This window comes from Prionailurus viverrinus, chromosome A2 (genome assembly GCF_022837055.1).
Source record: "Prionailurus viverrinus isolate Anna chromosome A2, UM_Priviv_1.0, whole genome shotgun sequence".
NCBI lineage: Eukaryota > Metazoa > Chordata > Mammalia > Carnivora > Felidae > Prionailurus > Prionailurus viverrinus.
The window spans coordinates 133,147,720-133,163,393 of NC_062562.1; the positions used below are offsets into that span (position 1 = coordinate 133,147,720).

At 32.9% G+C, this 15,674-nt stretch overlaps 1 protein-coding gene across 1 annotated transcript in view; it reads left to right on the top strand.

The window, feature by feature from the left end:
• The window catches only part of FOXP2 (forkhead box P2), a 565,342-nt gene that overhangs the window by 62,909 nt on the left and 486,759 nt on the right, over nt 1–15,674 (top strand). The window contains exon 2 of the mRNA XM_047845413.1: nt 5,566–5,710. The gene's annotated coding sequence lies outside the window, so the exon portion shown is untranslated. The remainder of the gene's footprint in view (nt 1–5,565; nt 5,711–15,674) is intronic.

Genomic DNA, 15,674 nt, shown 5'->3' on the forward strand with positions numbered 1-15,674 from the left:
TAGATATTTCAAACCAAATGTTTTATTTGACTAAGTATAGTTTGTCTATTAGGTTTTCTATAGAATAAGTCAAATAATGACTTGGTAGTTCTCCATGACACATATTTTTGACAGGCTTTTTTTTTTAAACTTGAAAATACTGGTAGTAAAAATTATTTCCAAGAAAGACACAGGTAAATAAGGCATATTCTGTATTTTCAGTAGTTTTTAATTACATGTGAGATGGAGAAAATGCTATGGGGGTTGATTACTTCTGGCTAAAAAAATAAGGGAGTGCTTCATGGAGGAGATGGTAATTGAATTGAGGTATAGTGCAATTTGAACAAATAGAATTTGAGAGGTGAGAGACAGTCTAGATGGAGCAAATTGAGACTTTAAAGGCTGATCAAGGCAAGCATGAAATGGTTGATTCTATTCTGGAGTGTAAGGGAGACTAAGAGGAACAATATATGGGAGAGGCAGATTAGATGCTAAAATGAAGGGCCTTAGGTTTTGGGCTAACAAGTTTTGATTTACTTGGTAGATATTGAGGAACCCCTTCTGTTAAATGACACTAATTGATACATTCATAAGGAAAGGCGCCAGGGAAATATTTCTATGATTTGAAGTCAAATTTATTGAATTTAGGTATTCATGTGTTTCAGTTCTCCCCCATGTCAGTCTAATAGATTATAAAAACATCTTATATATTTGGAAAACCTTGTCAGATAATGGTGTATTCTGCAAGTATTAATGGTAAGAGAGGTATTCAAGGATATTTAGTGGATGTGAGGGCTATGAATTTGAAATTGTCATTGGAGAAACAGGAAAAGGACTATCATTGTAGAGGTGGAAGAGACATTGTTTTTAGGCTGTTTTATAGAGACATCTTTTGGTATATATTTAAGAAAACTTGAGTGCTCTTGAGTAAAGAGAAGGTTTGAGATACAATTCTGAAGACATATAGGCCATTATTAATTTGAAGAAGGGTCAGAACCAGAATATTCAAGTGAAGATGTTTAAGAGGCAGTAGAGGATAAAGAGCTGAGTCAAAGAGAGGATGGAAAGTTGCACTCACAGGCTGTTTTAGATAATGATATTAAATAGCAAGCATATCTTAACATGTAAATGGATTATATGCCAAAAGAGTTTTTATTGGTTGGTCAGAACACAGACCACACTTTCCTTGATAAACCATGTTATACATGGCTTTTAGGTCATAGGCTCTAAGCTCTTCAACTTAACCTTGATGTCAAAAAGGGGTGATCCATGTCCCTTACAGAGCTTGCAAATAATATTTGTTAATACTTACCATTTTCTTTAAAAAAATATAAAACTTGTTAAATCTTAACAATTGAATCTTTCTTTTTTTTTTCAATGTTTATTTATTTTTAGGACAGAGAGAGACAGAGCATGAACAGGGGAGGGGCAGAGAGAGAGGGAGACACAGAATGGGAAACAGGCTCCAGGCTCTGAGCCATCAGCCCAGAGCCCGACGCGGGGCTCGAACTCACGGACCGCGAGATCGTGACCTGGCTGAAGTCGTACGCTTAACTGACTGCGCCACTCAGGCGCCCCAAAATTGAATCTTTCTATGTCTCTGTGTCTGTCTCTCTCTCTGTCTCTCGGTCACACGCACGCGTGCGCGCGCGCGCGCGCGCGCGCGCGCGCGCACACACACACACACACACACACACACACACACACCTTGCTTTTTCAACCTCTCTTAAAAATTCACATTTGGCAAGACTAAGCCTGCATGCCTACACAACAAATGCAGTAGCAAATACAGTCATCTGAGAGGGTTAAAACCCACCCCTTTTGAGACTTTACCTTAGTACCCTACAACTTTATTTTATCTTATACTCACCTGCTTCAGTCTTAGCTTTGGGCATTTTATGAAATATATATTTGGAAAACTTTGTCAGATTGGGTGTATTCTGCAAAGAATAATGGTGAGAATGGTGTTTGAAGATATTTGATGGATGTGAAGACTATGAATTTGAAATTGTCTTTGGAGAAACAGGAAAAGGACTATCATTGTAGAGGTGGAAGAGACTTTATAGAGACAATGGTATATACTTAAAACTTGAGTGCTCTTTTGTGAGTGGTATTTTGTGATCCTCATAATGTATTTGTTTACCATATTATTCTTTCTAGTAATATTTGCCTGAAACCTAACCACGGCACGCAATAATTTTTGTAAGTGAAACATGCTCGCATTACAAATGAGATATCACGAATAGATTCCCTCTCATTCTAGTAGGTTTGGATTTCCCCCCTCGTCTTCTGTTGTCTATAAATTCTCTGAAGGATTTCATTCCCTCCTTAACTGTTGACTGTTTCCTTCGGCTAGAAAGAATATTATTAGATTTGTATTTCAGAAAATAAACAAAAAAGTAAAAACCCACTTGGCTTGTGTTGTGGAGTGTGGGTTAGAGGGAGTTAAGACTGGAGAAAGGACATTGTACAATCAGTAGGAATTTTACATCTGCCAGTCAGGAGAGAGGTGTGGACTGAATATATACATTCGGGTATTGTTTGCCACAGGTAGTGGTTGATACTGGAAATACAGTGGCTGGTTAAGACATGGTGTAGAATGAAGTCTTGGGAAAAGTGACATTGAGGAGGTACTCCTAAGAATAGGAACTAGTAGAGACTGAAAAAAGATCTCAGAGTTAGAAGAGGAATTCAGAAAGAGGAGTGTCATGTAAGCCAAAGGGAGAGTTTTAAAAAGGAAGGAGTAAAAAATAAACTGAGTGGGAGAAGTTACACAAATCAAGAATTAAGAATTCACATTTGGATTTGTCAGCTAGGAAGTGATCCTTACGCTGATTATAAAATGTTTAGCTTTAAGGATGTGAGGATTTAGTAAACCTTTGACCATCTATGTGAATTTGTTATGTTAAAAGAATGAATCTTGTTTATTCTAATCCTAACAAAATATTCTTGTCATATAACAGCATCATGGGAAAAAGAAAAAAAAACAAAAAATTTATTGACAAAAATAATCAAATGATAAATGGATAATAATTAATTCTACCTTCAATGACTATATAAAGTTATCATCTAAACTGGGAGACTTTTAAGAAGGAAAGGGATAACTATTAATAATTATAAAGGATGAATGTCATTTAACCCCTGCAATCAGGGAGGAATGCTCACCCTGTTTATAGTTGACAGTTCACATTTATTGAGTGCTAGCTATGTGCCAGCCGCTGAGAGGAGTTCTTTACCAGTTTGTCTGATTCAATGACTATGGGTTTTAGTTGCCAACATTATTAATTCTTTCTCTGTATATATTGAATTTATTGACAAAAATGCTCTGTGTAATTTTGATGACCTTGTAGAACTTAACTTTTATTTAAGAAATACATACAAAAATTGGTACCCATTGTATACCAAATTATGTCCTAGAGAATGGAGAAATGAAGATGATTAATAATAGTACTCATTGTTAATGATCTACCAGTGTAGTTGAAGATCTGAGAACAAAATTTTAATATAATATGGTAAAGTGTCATGATGATAGTATAGTTTGTGAAGGCCACAACTTGTATTTTTTATATTTTATGTCCTGTATTTCTTAGGGTTGAGTTTATAGTGTATTAAAACTTGGTAAGGTACAGTTTGTTTTCTGCAGTAAAAAACAAAAACAAAAAAAAATACCAGTGGAAAATACAAGGTATAGGTAATTATATGGATAAGTGCGGTTTTCTCTACCCTAGAAAGTATATTCTGCGTGTGTGCACATGTGTGTGTGTGTGAATGCGTGTGAATGTGTGTGTGACAGAGAGAGAGAGGGAGGGAGGGCGATTAGTTCTATATCACAAAGGGATACATTTCCATATCTATAATGTAATTTTAGCCACACTCAAGCTATATTCTCTGAAGGGTCTGGCATATTTCTCTGACACATCTGGTAGATATGTATGGCATTAATTAGCATAGGTATTGCTATAAATGACATGTCAGTCCAGGACAACAAAAAGTATTTGTTACTGATGTCAATCATTCATCCTTTGTCAGTTCAAAAGGCTTCCCTAAAGGAATGCACATTGATCTTCACTGATCCAAAATACAGCAAAACCATTCCTGTGTTCTAGAAACAAAAGTGGAACTACCTATGTTTGAAAAGCCATATGGAGACATTCATACAGAAAGTGCATGTTTATAAATTTGAGTAGTAAGACTGTTACATTAGGCCAAGATTAATTGAATCTTTTGAAAAGAAAACTGCAGTTTTCTGGAATCCTAAAATCTAATCTCAAATGAGTTTGTTTCCTCAAAGCTTTAATTTCTAGTAGCCTAATTTGTGTTTTTGTTTAATCTGGAGATAATTTTGGAGTATGCCAAGTAAATATCCCTTACAATGGTTAAAAACAAAGGTGACCACACCTTTGTGACTACACTGATGGCTTAAAGAAGTACTCTTCTGCCTCTGTATCTCTGGTTTTCCTATCTGGCTATTTTGATACAGATACTGATTGATTTTGTTTATTTATCATAATCCTATTATAGTTTTCTTTTTGTAATAATAATCACAAGTGTAATACTCTTATATATCTGAGCAAAAACTGGCTTTAAATGATACGTTTCCCCAAAACGTCTATATTTTATTTCCAGTTTTTCTCCAAAAGTTCCCCCTACATTCTAATTTATTATTTAATGGAACGCAATATGAATGACTTTAAGAGAGTGTGATCTAGGGTATGGCACAAGTTGAAGACATTTATCTTAATATTTCATTTTAATGAGGCAGAAAATATCCATTATTAGAAAACTATAATTTGATAAAATTTGTAGAATACAATTAATTTCCTTAAAATTATGAATGTTCATACCACCATGGAGCAGATAATCATACATCACATTTCAGTGTCCTTGTAAAGGTAGTATGTGTTACGTTTTTACATCTTATAGATTTGCTAGAGAATTAACATGAATCAGGATTTAGGACGTACCCATGTTGTGTACTTTAATTTGACTAACATGCTTTGTTTGAATAGCAGTTCCTAACCTTTGTACCATCTTTAAAATCTTTACTCCAGATCTCTTGCCCTGCCTACAGACCCTCTGCTATCTGTTTCTGGTCTGTCTCATGCTCTTGAAATCATCTTTTTTTATTATTCCATTAAAATTTTTAAAAATGGATTTTCCTTTACACTTTTCTAATCATCCTGTAATTCTTTAGCTCTAAGACATTAAAATGAATGAGTAAAAATATTTGATACCTAATCGTCTCTGCCAGTCCATTCAAACTCATGGATTTGCAAAATTATGTTAAAGTCTTTTAAAAATACATTTGAGTAGGCTTTTGTAGTCATTTGGATTTTGAATATTAATTTTCTCTTGATATGCTGCTTAGCCATAAAAATGAAAAAGAAGATGGATGTGGGTTTCTTTTAGTGGTGTTAATTTAAAGTACTTGATTTATTTATTATAATATTCAACAATGGCAATTCCTATTTTCTCTGTTCACATCAGATCCAACAGAAAATAATGAGAAGCCCCCACCCACCAGCACAGTAAGAAAAAGTTTGATGCGTTTTGTAATAATTGATTAAAAGTATAATTTCCCCCTAGATCAAACAAATAATAGAAGTCTGTTGAAGCTTTGTCCTGACCTATTCTGGAAGTAGAAGAATACCCTGGAGAAAGAAGCATTGTAAGCACAAAGAGTAAGACTCCTCAATCCTGGGAGAGAGAATTAAAGTCTAACCCTCCAAATGTAAGTCATCTATACTCTATATTTTCCATCCCTCAGTTTTTGTAGCTATTCAGGTATTAGTAGAAAAATATGTGATGCAAATATTTGGATGTATTTTCTGTACAAAATATATAGGTGTTTTTGTTGTTAACCTTAAATTTCTATTTGTGTTAACATTTTCTGAATCGTAACATAAGGTGATGCTTTGCAATAATACTATTTAATGCAGAATGGATTATTTTTAATTTTATCTTCTGGCAAAGAATTGTTAAGAATTTTGAGAGTATTCTGATGAAAAGAAGGTAACTTCCTTTGATTTAATATCTACAATTGTGCCATCATAATCCCTTTTTGCACTAAACTTTAGTTCTTCCTTTTTCTTTTTTATTTCTTTATATCAAGAATAAGACTATCTTAATATATCTATTTAAATCCACCTTCCAGTAAGAGAGACATTAAGTCCTTTCTTTCACTTTGCATAGTGAAAATGAATTGGAATGAATTTGTATCCATAATCCACTATAAAAATATATAAATTTTGTCAGCTCAGTGTACTGGAAGGACTGATTCCCTATCTCATTAGGAAGAACTTAAAAGATGTGTGTTCATGATTATATAGAAAGAATTCAGTTGCTGTTTATAAATTGGTAGGAAGAATGATGATTAAAGGCAATGCTTATTTTAGGAAAATTACTTGGGAAGAAATTTCTTGTCAGTTGTCACTTTTATCTGAAAAGTTACTTACTGCATCGCCCTTGTGATAAGGCACTTGATATGTGATATACGGCTTACTGCCAGAAATTTGACTTTCGCTTAACAGTTGATAACCCTTTTCATTCTTCAGTGAATGAGCTCAGTGGAAGAGTATTGTTTTGATTTTAAAAAGTCTGAATCATGGAAATTATGTCAAAATTGAAACATGAATTTTACAGGTTTTAAATGTGATATTCTTATTGACATAGCATCTGACAAAGTTGTCAAAGTAGATTGCAGTAAGAAATCTTCATAATTTATCAGTTCACATTTAATATTGTTTAGAACATTTGATAGAGCCTAGAAACACTCTGGCCATTTCCAACACTACAATTATGAATTAGGATTTTTGAATTTAGCATAAACTATGTAGATTAAAAAAAACTTTAGTGGTTTGGTCTTAGATATTTAGTTCTAAATTTTTCTGTCATTGAACTAGATAGAGATGCCTTGGGAAACATTACAAACATTATTATTCCTTTCGCTGATGTGAAACAATTGTTCCTTATGTAAAATTTTAATATTTGCTATTGAAAAGTGTGACAGAAATTTTAAAAAGTTATTTAGATTTGACGAGTAAGTGGTAAACTCTTATTTACAGGTTTGAGATTGATGAAGGATTGGAAAATATTATTTTTTACAGAAAACTTTTGTGGATCTTCTCTACAATATTGTACATTGTAATATGTACAATATTACATATATATAATCAATGAATATAGATTAAGTATACCAATAATAACATGCTTGAATCTCATAAACATAATGTTGAGTGAAAAAAACCTAGCACAAATGAATAATGTATGTATGATTTCTTTTCTATAAAGTTCCAAAAAAGTGATTACAGCAAAATTAAAAATAATAGTTAAATTCTAGGTAGGTGGTAAACACTGAGGTAGAGTTTCTAGGAGCTTCTGGTATGTCAGCAACATGCTATTGATTCACTAGGCTGGTGGTTGCATGGATATTTATGCTATGCACAGCCATTAATGAAAAGCTAAGTGCGTCTTTGCTAAGATCAAGTATAAGGCAAGGGTGTCCTTATCACTTCTATTCACTATTATACTGAAAATCCTAGCTAAGGTAATAAGAAAAGGAAATAAAAAGCATCCAGATTGGAAAGGAAGAAATACGACTATTTGCGGATACCATGATTATCTATGTAGAACATCTCAAAGAAATCAACCAAATAAAACCTCCTGTAAGTAATAAATGATAACAAGGTTGCAGAAAACAAGATTAATATACAAGTCAGTTGTTTTCCTTTGTCCCAGCAATGAACAACTGGGATTTGAAATGAAAAATAGAGTGCCATTGGGGCACCTGAGAAGCTCAGCTGGTTGAACGTCCAGCTCTTGATTTCAGCTTAGGTCATGATCTCGTGGTTCATGAAATTGAGCCCCACATGGGACTCTGCACTGACAGTGCAGAGCCTGCTTGGGATTCTCTCTCCCTCTCTCTCTGCTCCTCTTCCTGTCTTTCTCAAAATAAATAAAACTCAAAAAAATAAAAATATAGTACTATTATATTAGCACCAAAAATATCCTGAAACCCAGGTACAAATCTATTATCTCTCTCTCTCTCTCTCTCTCTCTATCGATCTATCTATCATCTAACTAATATAAAATACAATATTACATATATATAATATAAAATACATTAAAATATATAATATTTATATGTTAAAATATTAGAAAACTATAAAATTCTGATGAAAGATAAGAAAATCAAAGATCTACAGGATATTCCATGTCTCTGCAGAAACAAATGCAATATAATTGTAATGTCGCGTCTTCTTTCCTTGATCTACATATTCAACACAATCACAATAAAATGCCAACAGGTTATTCTGTGAATATTGATAAACTGATTCTTAAGTTTATCTGGAAAACAAAAGACAACAAGTAAATAATATTATATTGAAGAAGAACAAAGTTAGAGGACTGACACTCCCTGACTTCAAGACCTTGTATAAAACTATAGTGATTGGGCACCTGGGTGGCTCAGTCAGCTGAGCATCCAACTTCAACTCAGGTCATGATCTTGCGGTCATGAGTTTGGCCCCGCATCAGGCTCTGTGCTGGCAGCTGAGAGCCTGAGGCCTGCTTCAGATTCTGTGTCTCTGTCTCTCTTTGCCCCTCCCCTGCTCTTGCTCTGTGTCTCTCTCTCTCTTTCTCTCTGTCTCTCAAAAAATTAAACATTTAAAAAAATTTAAAAAAATAAAAATAAACAAGAGCTTTAAACAGATCTAATGAAAAAAGATATACAGATGGAAAACAAGGAAATGAGAAGATGCTTAGTATTTATTTCATTAGGGAATTAGGAATTAAAAAATGAGATATCACTACATACCTATTAGAATGACTAAAATCTGAAACACTGACATGCCAAATGCTGTCAAGAATGTAGAGCAAGAAGGACTGTGATTCATTGGTGGGAATGAAAAGTGATACAGCCACTTTGGAAAACAGTTTGGGAGTTTATTATGAAGTTAAACATACATATAATACTTACCATGCAGTCTAGCTATTTTACTACTTTGTAATTACCCAAATGAGTTGCAAACTTATGTCCACATAAAAATTTGTACAAGAGTGTTTATAGAAGCTTTATTCAAAATTGCCCAAACTTGGAAGCAACCAAGATGTTCTTCAGGAGGTGAATGGGTAAACAATCTGTGATACATACATATAATGGACTATTTATTGATCAAGAGAAATGACCTATTAAGCCACAAAAAGACATGGAGGAAATTTAATATTAATGAATGAAGGTCTCTGAAAAGGCTATATGCTGTATGATTCCAGCTCTCTGACATTTTGGAAAAGGCAAAACTACAGAGACCTTAAAAAGATCAGAGGTCGCCAGAGTTGTGGGGAGGGACTGATGAATTAGTGGAGTTTTATTATTTTTATTTTTTATTTTCTTGAATAGGTGGACTTTTAGAGTAGTGAAATCACTCTGTATAGTAACGTAATGGTGGATACATGACATTATGAATGTGTCAAAACCCATAGAGCTGTATAAAACTAACAGTGAACCCTAACTCTGTACTTTAGTTAATAACAGTGTTGTAATATGAGTTCATCAATTGTAGAAATGTACCACACTAATGCAAGATGTTAATAATAATAGAAACTTTATGTATTTTGGAGAGGGAGAAGAGAATATGTATGGGTCTCTGTGTACCTTCTGCTCAATTTCTCTTTGAATATAAAACTACTCTAAAAAATAAGATATTTTAGATAATTTTTTGCAAGTCTAATATAATTTTAAAAATCAAAAATCTCATTGATTTGGTTAGTTAGAATTATGAGAAAAAGGTAATTTCAAATTTGATCTGAGTATTCAAAGTTAAAAAGATGCAATTTAAAATCAATATTTTGTGATCTTGCAAAACATTGTTTCATTTGGGGAAAGTCCTAATGTCCATAAAGGAAGACTTCTATACTTGAATATATTTAGTAACTTTTTATGACAATTTATTTACCTAGCATAAATGTATCTTTATTTTAAGATAGATGTTTCAGTTTTGATTTTAAAAATAAATACTTTTTTTTGGTAATATAACACAAATTCGTTCTGTAATAATTAAACACTCTTCTTTATTGAGTTGTTCATAGCTTCTTTCCTTAAATTTTAATACATTTTGTGCAGTGGTCCACCATCCTCAGAAATATTTTTTTACTTAAGTAAATTAAAGTTAATTTGTTAATTTTAACATTAGTATGTTGTAAAAGAAATGAAAAACACAGATTCTCTTTGTATCCCATCTTTGAATACAAATTTTCAAATATAGATTTGGTCTTAAAAGTACCAGATATGGACTCCTTCGTAACCCCTTTTAAAATTTTCTTTCCTTTTTTCTTTCTTCCCCTCCCTCTTTTTCTCTTTCCTTTCTCCTTTCTTTCTCAGTATATTCTTTTGTTTAATTTTCCAAGGAGTAAATATAATCTTATTTAACTGGTTGACATTAACAGAAACCAGGAATTTATTATTCATAAAAACGAAACAGAAAAAAAAATCCCCCTTTTCTTCAGATTCTGGATACAGCTAGGCTCAACACAAATGTCTCGGGAGAATGCATCTGTTGCTATTGCATTTTTTTTTGTTTCTTTGAAAACTTGGCATTTGTAATATATCTATGATTTTGATTTGTCTTGGCCAAAACCCAGATTACCAAGGAATTACATTTTGAACATATTCAACTAAGAATTATCTTTGTAGCAACTTTTCCCTTGCCATATTGAAATTTTGGGAATAAAATCAGATTTTGTTTCAGAAATCAGCTATGTTTCTTCCTAGTGCCAGAATGATTTTTTTTATGTTAAAGAGACACAAAGCAGTACTTAAAATCTGAAACGTATTTTCAGCATACCGTGTAGGAAATAGTCCCATTTTTGCATTTGACACACCTGGGGTCAAATGTTTGCTCTGCCGTGTTATTTGTTTATATTGATCTTGGGTTAAGTTTGGCATGTGAGAAGTAACAATAACAACAACAACAACAACAATAATAATAATAATTTCCTTATAGGCTTAGATGAAGATTAAATCTCCAAGCACAAAAAATACCTGGCACACAGCAGGTATTTAATTAATGGTAGTGGTCTTTCTCTTGCTTATTTTGTATATATGTAGAAGTGTGTGTGTGTATAAATGAATGTGTGTGTATATTTGTATGTATTTATGTGTTTATATACATATATGTGTATATTTATGTGTTTGTCTGTATCCATCTATATATCTCTATCTCTATCTCAGTCTCTGTATCTCTTACAGCAATGTGCAATATATAGCCGTTTATTCCACTTACTAAGTTCTGAAGCAGAGAATTCTTCTGGAAATGATACAGTCTGGAAAGGAATTCTATCACCACATGGAAATATTTAAAAGCTTATTATTTCTTTGTGCCCTAGTATTTTCATAATTTTATATTTAATCTACCTGGAATGTGTATAAATTTTTAGAAGATCTAAAGAATATTTTTCCTTTAAAAATTCCTGGCAGACAACAGAATTCTTTTTTTAATCTCATTCAATGTATAATTCAGAGAATGATCTATTAATTCGTACACATTGATTTGAGTTCAAAAAGATGTGCACTGTCAGTTTGAGAAGATGTTTGGGAATATGGAAAACAAAATAACTTATATGTCTGAAAAGAGACATGTCAGTTTTAACAAGATAAAAAATGCAAGGTTGAAGTTGAATCTTTCTGAAAAATTGACATTTGTATGATTTTGTTTTCACTAAATAGCAAGGCACCAGTTTCTTGGGGGCAGCTTTACAGAGCTGTGTCCATAACTGATTTGAATCTTTGTAGAATAGAAATTTAACAAAATAAAGTGTAATATTCCATGTTCTCTTCTAATAATGTAGACTTTTTTAGCAAAAGCAGCTGTTAATATCTTAAAAAATTTTTTTTTTTTAACATTTACTTATTGTTGAGAGAGAGACACAGAGTGCAAGCAGGGGAGGGGCAGAGAGAGAGGGAGACAAAGAATCCGAAGCAAGTTCAGGCTCTGGGCTGTCAGCACGGAGCCCGATGTGGGGCTCAAACTCAAGAACTGTGAGTCAAGAACTGAGTGAGTCAAGAACTGAGGTCAGATGCTTGCTTAACTGACTGAGCCAACCAGGCACTCCAAAAGCAGCTGTTAATATCTTAAGGAAGTAGCACATGCCTGAATATCTCACCTGAATTTGTGTCTTGTGATTTCTAAAAGACTACCTAAAATATTAACTAATTAGTTGCTCTCAGACACTGAAAGAAGGGTTGTAGCAAAGGACAGAATGCTTAAAGACATAGGATGAGATCCACCAGGATAAGTATTAGGAAAGCCTGACCTGTTGGTTTGAAGTGATTATTATTAAAAAACAAAAAAATAAAAAAAAACCCAACTAGTTAAAACTTGTATTTTTCTCACACCTCTTCATATTTTAAAGCAGGGTAGTGACGATAAAACTTCTTGTTAAACCCAAAGTGTATGGTGGCTTCAGTCTTTTCGAAAGACCAGTGAGTTACACATTGAATCCACCTCCAAGTTAATGATGCAAAATTATATCTGGGACAAGGGTCTCAGTATTCCTCGGATGAATAACTTTTTTTAGTGGGTATACTGATGACCTAGTTTTGCGGGGTTGACAGTTCTGTCCATGTAACCACTATTACTTAAGTGCCCCATTTTGAGGATAGCCCTGTGGGACAACATTAAGAAGCAACAAAGTGGTCTTGGGTCAGGTATCAGAGTATATTGTGTTCTCCACAGATAGGCTCTGAAGGTCATTTCTGCTGAACTCTCTTAAATGTTTAGTGATTTTATTGTTGTACAACTTAAAAGGTCCAACTTCTCTTTTGGCAAGTAAGGGTATACCATTTTTTTTTCTATATGTGGACCATATTTTAGGTTTGTCCAAAAGGCATTATGTGTATTAAAACCTAATACCTTTACCTAAAGTAAGCACCCATCAGACATCTCAGTTAACTTAAGCTAAATGAAAATATTTGTTAATTTGCTGATCTGGGCAAATTAGTTAGGAATGTTTTTCACTAAAAATTATTTTAAATATTCTGTTTAGTTCAGAATCCAAAGGGTAGCTTTCCTTAAGATTTTTATTTTAAAATATTGTAAACTTTCAGAAAATATCATTATAGGCATCCAGATATCCAAATTTGACATATGTGAATATTTTGTTATATTTCTTGAGATTTCGTTCTTTTTAAGAAATATAAAGCCACAAATACAGTAAAAGCTATGTGCTTTCATCCTGTCTCCTTTTCTCTCTTTCTTTCTGTACTACACTGAAGTTGGTGTTTATGTATATATCTTACGTTTTGTTTTTTGTGATTTTAAAATTAATGGAAGTGGCATCATATCAAATCTACCCTTCTGAAACATTTTTACTTGCAAAATTATACAGGGAATTTATCCATATTGATACACACAAGTCTGATTTTTTTAGTTTTTTTTAGAGTCAGCTGGTTTTATATATATATATATATATATATATATATATATATATATATGAATATATATATAAAACACATTCATGATTTTTGTAGTTGTATAATGAAAACTGCAAAAATCATAAATTTTGTGTTGATGAATTTTCACAGAATGAATGCATCTGTGTACCTAGTACCCAGTTCAAGAAGTAGCATGTTACCAGTACTATAAGAGCCTCCCCCTCTTTTTTCCTCCTTTTTGTTACTATCCTTCACCGTCTTCCACCAGGGAAATCATATCCTGACCTCTCACAACATAGCTTTGTTTTCTCTATTTTCAAGCTTTATATAAATGGAATCATTTAGCATATGATCTTCTGTGTCTGGCTTTTATTTTATTTTTTATTTTTAAAAACTTTTTAAATGTTTCTTTATTTCTTTGAGGGGGGGGGGGAGAAAGTGCTAGCCAGGCAGGGGCAGAGAACGAGGGAGACACAGAATCTGAAGCAGGCTCCAGGCTCTGAGCTATCAGCACAGAGCCCGATGCCGGGCTTGAACCCACAAACCGTGAGATCATGACCTGAGCCGAAGTCGGACATTTAACTGACTGAGCCACCCAGGCACCCCTGGCTTGTTTTTAATATTAGATTTACGAGCTTCCTCCACATTATCGTGTCTATCTGAGTGTCTACCCTGAATGCTATCTAGTATTCCAATACGGAATATATTACTGTTTATTTATTTCCATTTTGTTTTGGGACATCTAGGTTGTTTTCTTATTTATAACTATTAGACATAATAGTACTCTGAAGATTCTTTTACATGTCCTTTACATATTGTGTGCATCTATATAGCTAAGAGTAGAACTTTGATAGAATATATACATCATCATATCAATTTAGTATGTGTATCCTAGGTTATCTATATCATAGTGTCAACATTAGTGGATACTGCATGTGGTCTTCTAAAGTGCTTGTCTGTCCCAGTTTACCTTCTGACCATCACTGTCTGGGATTTGAGTTGCTCCATGCCTTGCCAACACTGAGATTGTCTTTTTCCATCTTTGCCATTTTGGGTGATAATAATTAATTAGCTTTTAACTGCTTTATAACATTCCATGGTTTGAATAAAGCATACTTATTTTAAAAACTCTTCCTTGGTAGATGAACAATTTGGTTGTTTTTCATTTTTTACTATTTCAAACAATACTGTAGCAGATATATCTGTATATTTCTTGTTATGCATATGTTTGAGTGTTCTCCTAAGGTTACAACTTGAAGTAGAATGAGTTTTTACAATATCATGTATTTATTTCTTCAATACACTACTATATTTCTCTCTAATAGGGTTATACTATGAAGTGGTAATTTTAGTTTTATTGTAAATCATACTCATCAAGTACAGAGTATAAATGCTGCTTATTTAAGAGGCATTATATAAAATGTAATCTCCTAGGATTTAGGGGAAATGAGTGGGGAAGAGATGAAGCATGCCACACAGCACCTGGCATATGGGTTAAATAAAGCTTCCATCGTTATTGTTTCCACTGTTAAATTACCCCTGATTATGTTCCTATAAAATGCTCATTCTAATGTCCATGCAAAATCCATGTGGATTTTCCCAACCATCCACTTAAAGGTAGCTTCCTTCAATGTTTGAAATTTCTTTCTTTACTAGAGTTCTCTTATTCCTGCATAATGGAGTCATTGTATCTATTTGATCTTGATTTTTGATTACCCAGTGGCATGTATACTGATAGTTTGGAAAATTTATGTAATTTGAAAAGTTTATATCACATTTGTGACAGTCTTACTGAAGATTTGGTCCTAAGCAAAATGGTGATGTGGAGCCCAAATTTGTTTTGTTGTTTTCATTGAGATTTATGAAAATAGCATGTATTCCTATAGTTTTTAGTAGATCATACTAAGATATTTATCTTTTCTATTAGATATAAGAACAGAGAGAGTCAGTATTGGTAGAATGACCAAAGCAAGACCTTTAATTTAGATTTTTTTAAATTTGACACTATCAGTGAGGTGGGTCAACATTAATCCCAAAGAAAGGAATCTAATTAGTTTATTTGTTGCCATTACTTTTTTTTTATAATTTTCATCTCTCTTTGCCATTTTTCCCATGATCCTTAATTAGTCTTGATCTAGTCAACCCCTAGTTTCTCTCTTCAAATGAAGAGTGCACTATTGCTCTACAGAATCTTTCTTTTTATTAATTGTTTTTATAATTTTTTTTTAACATTTTCTTTTAACATTTATTTATTTTTGAGAGAGAC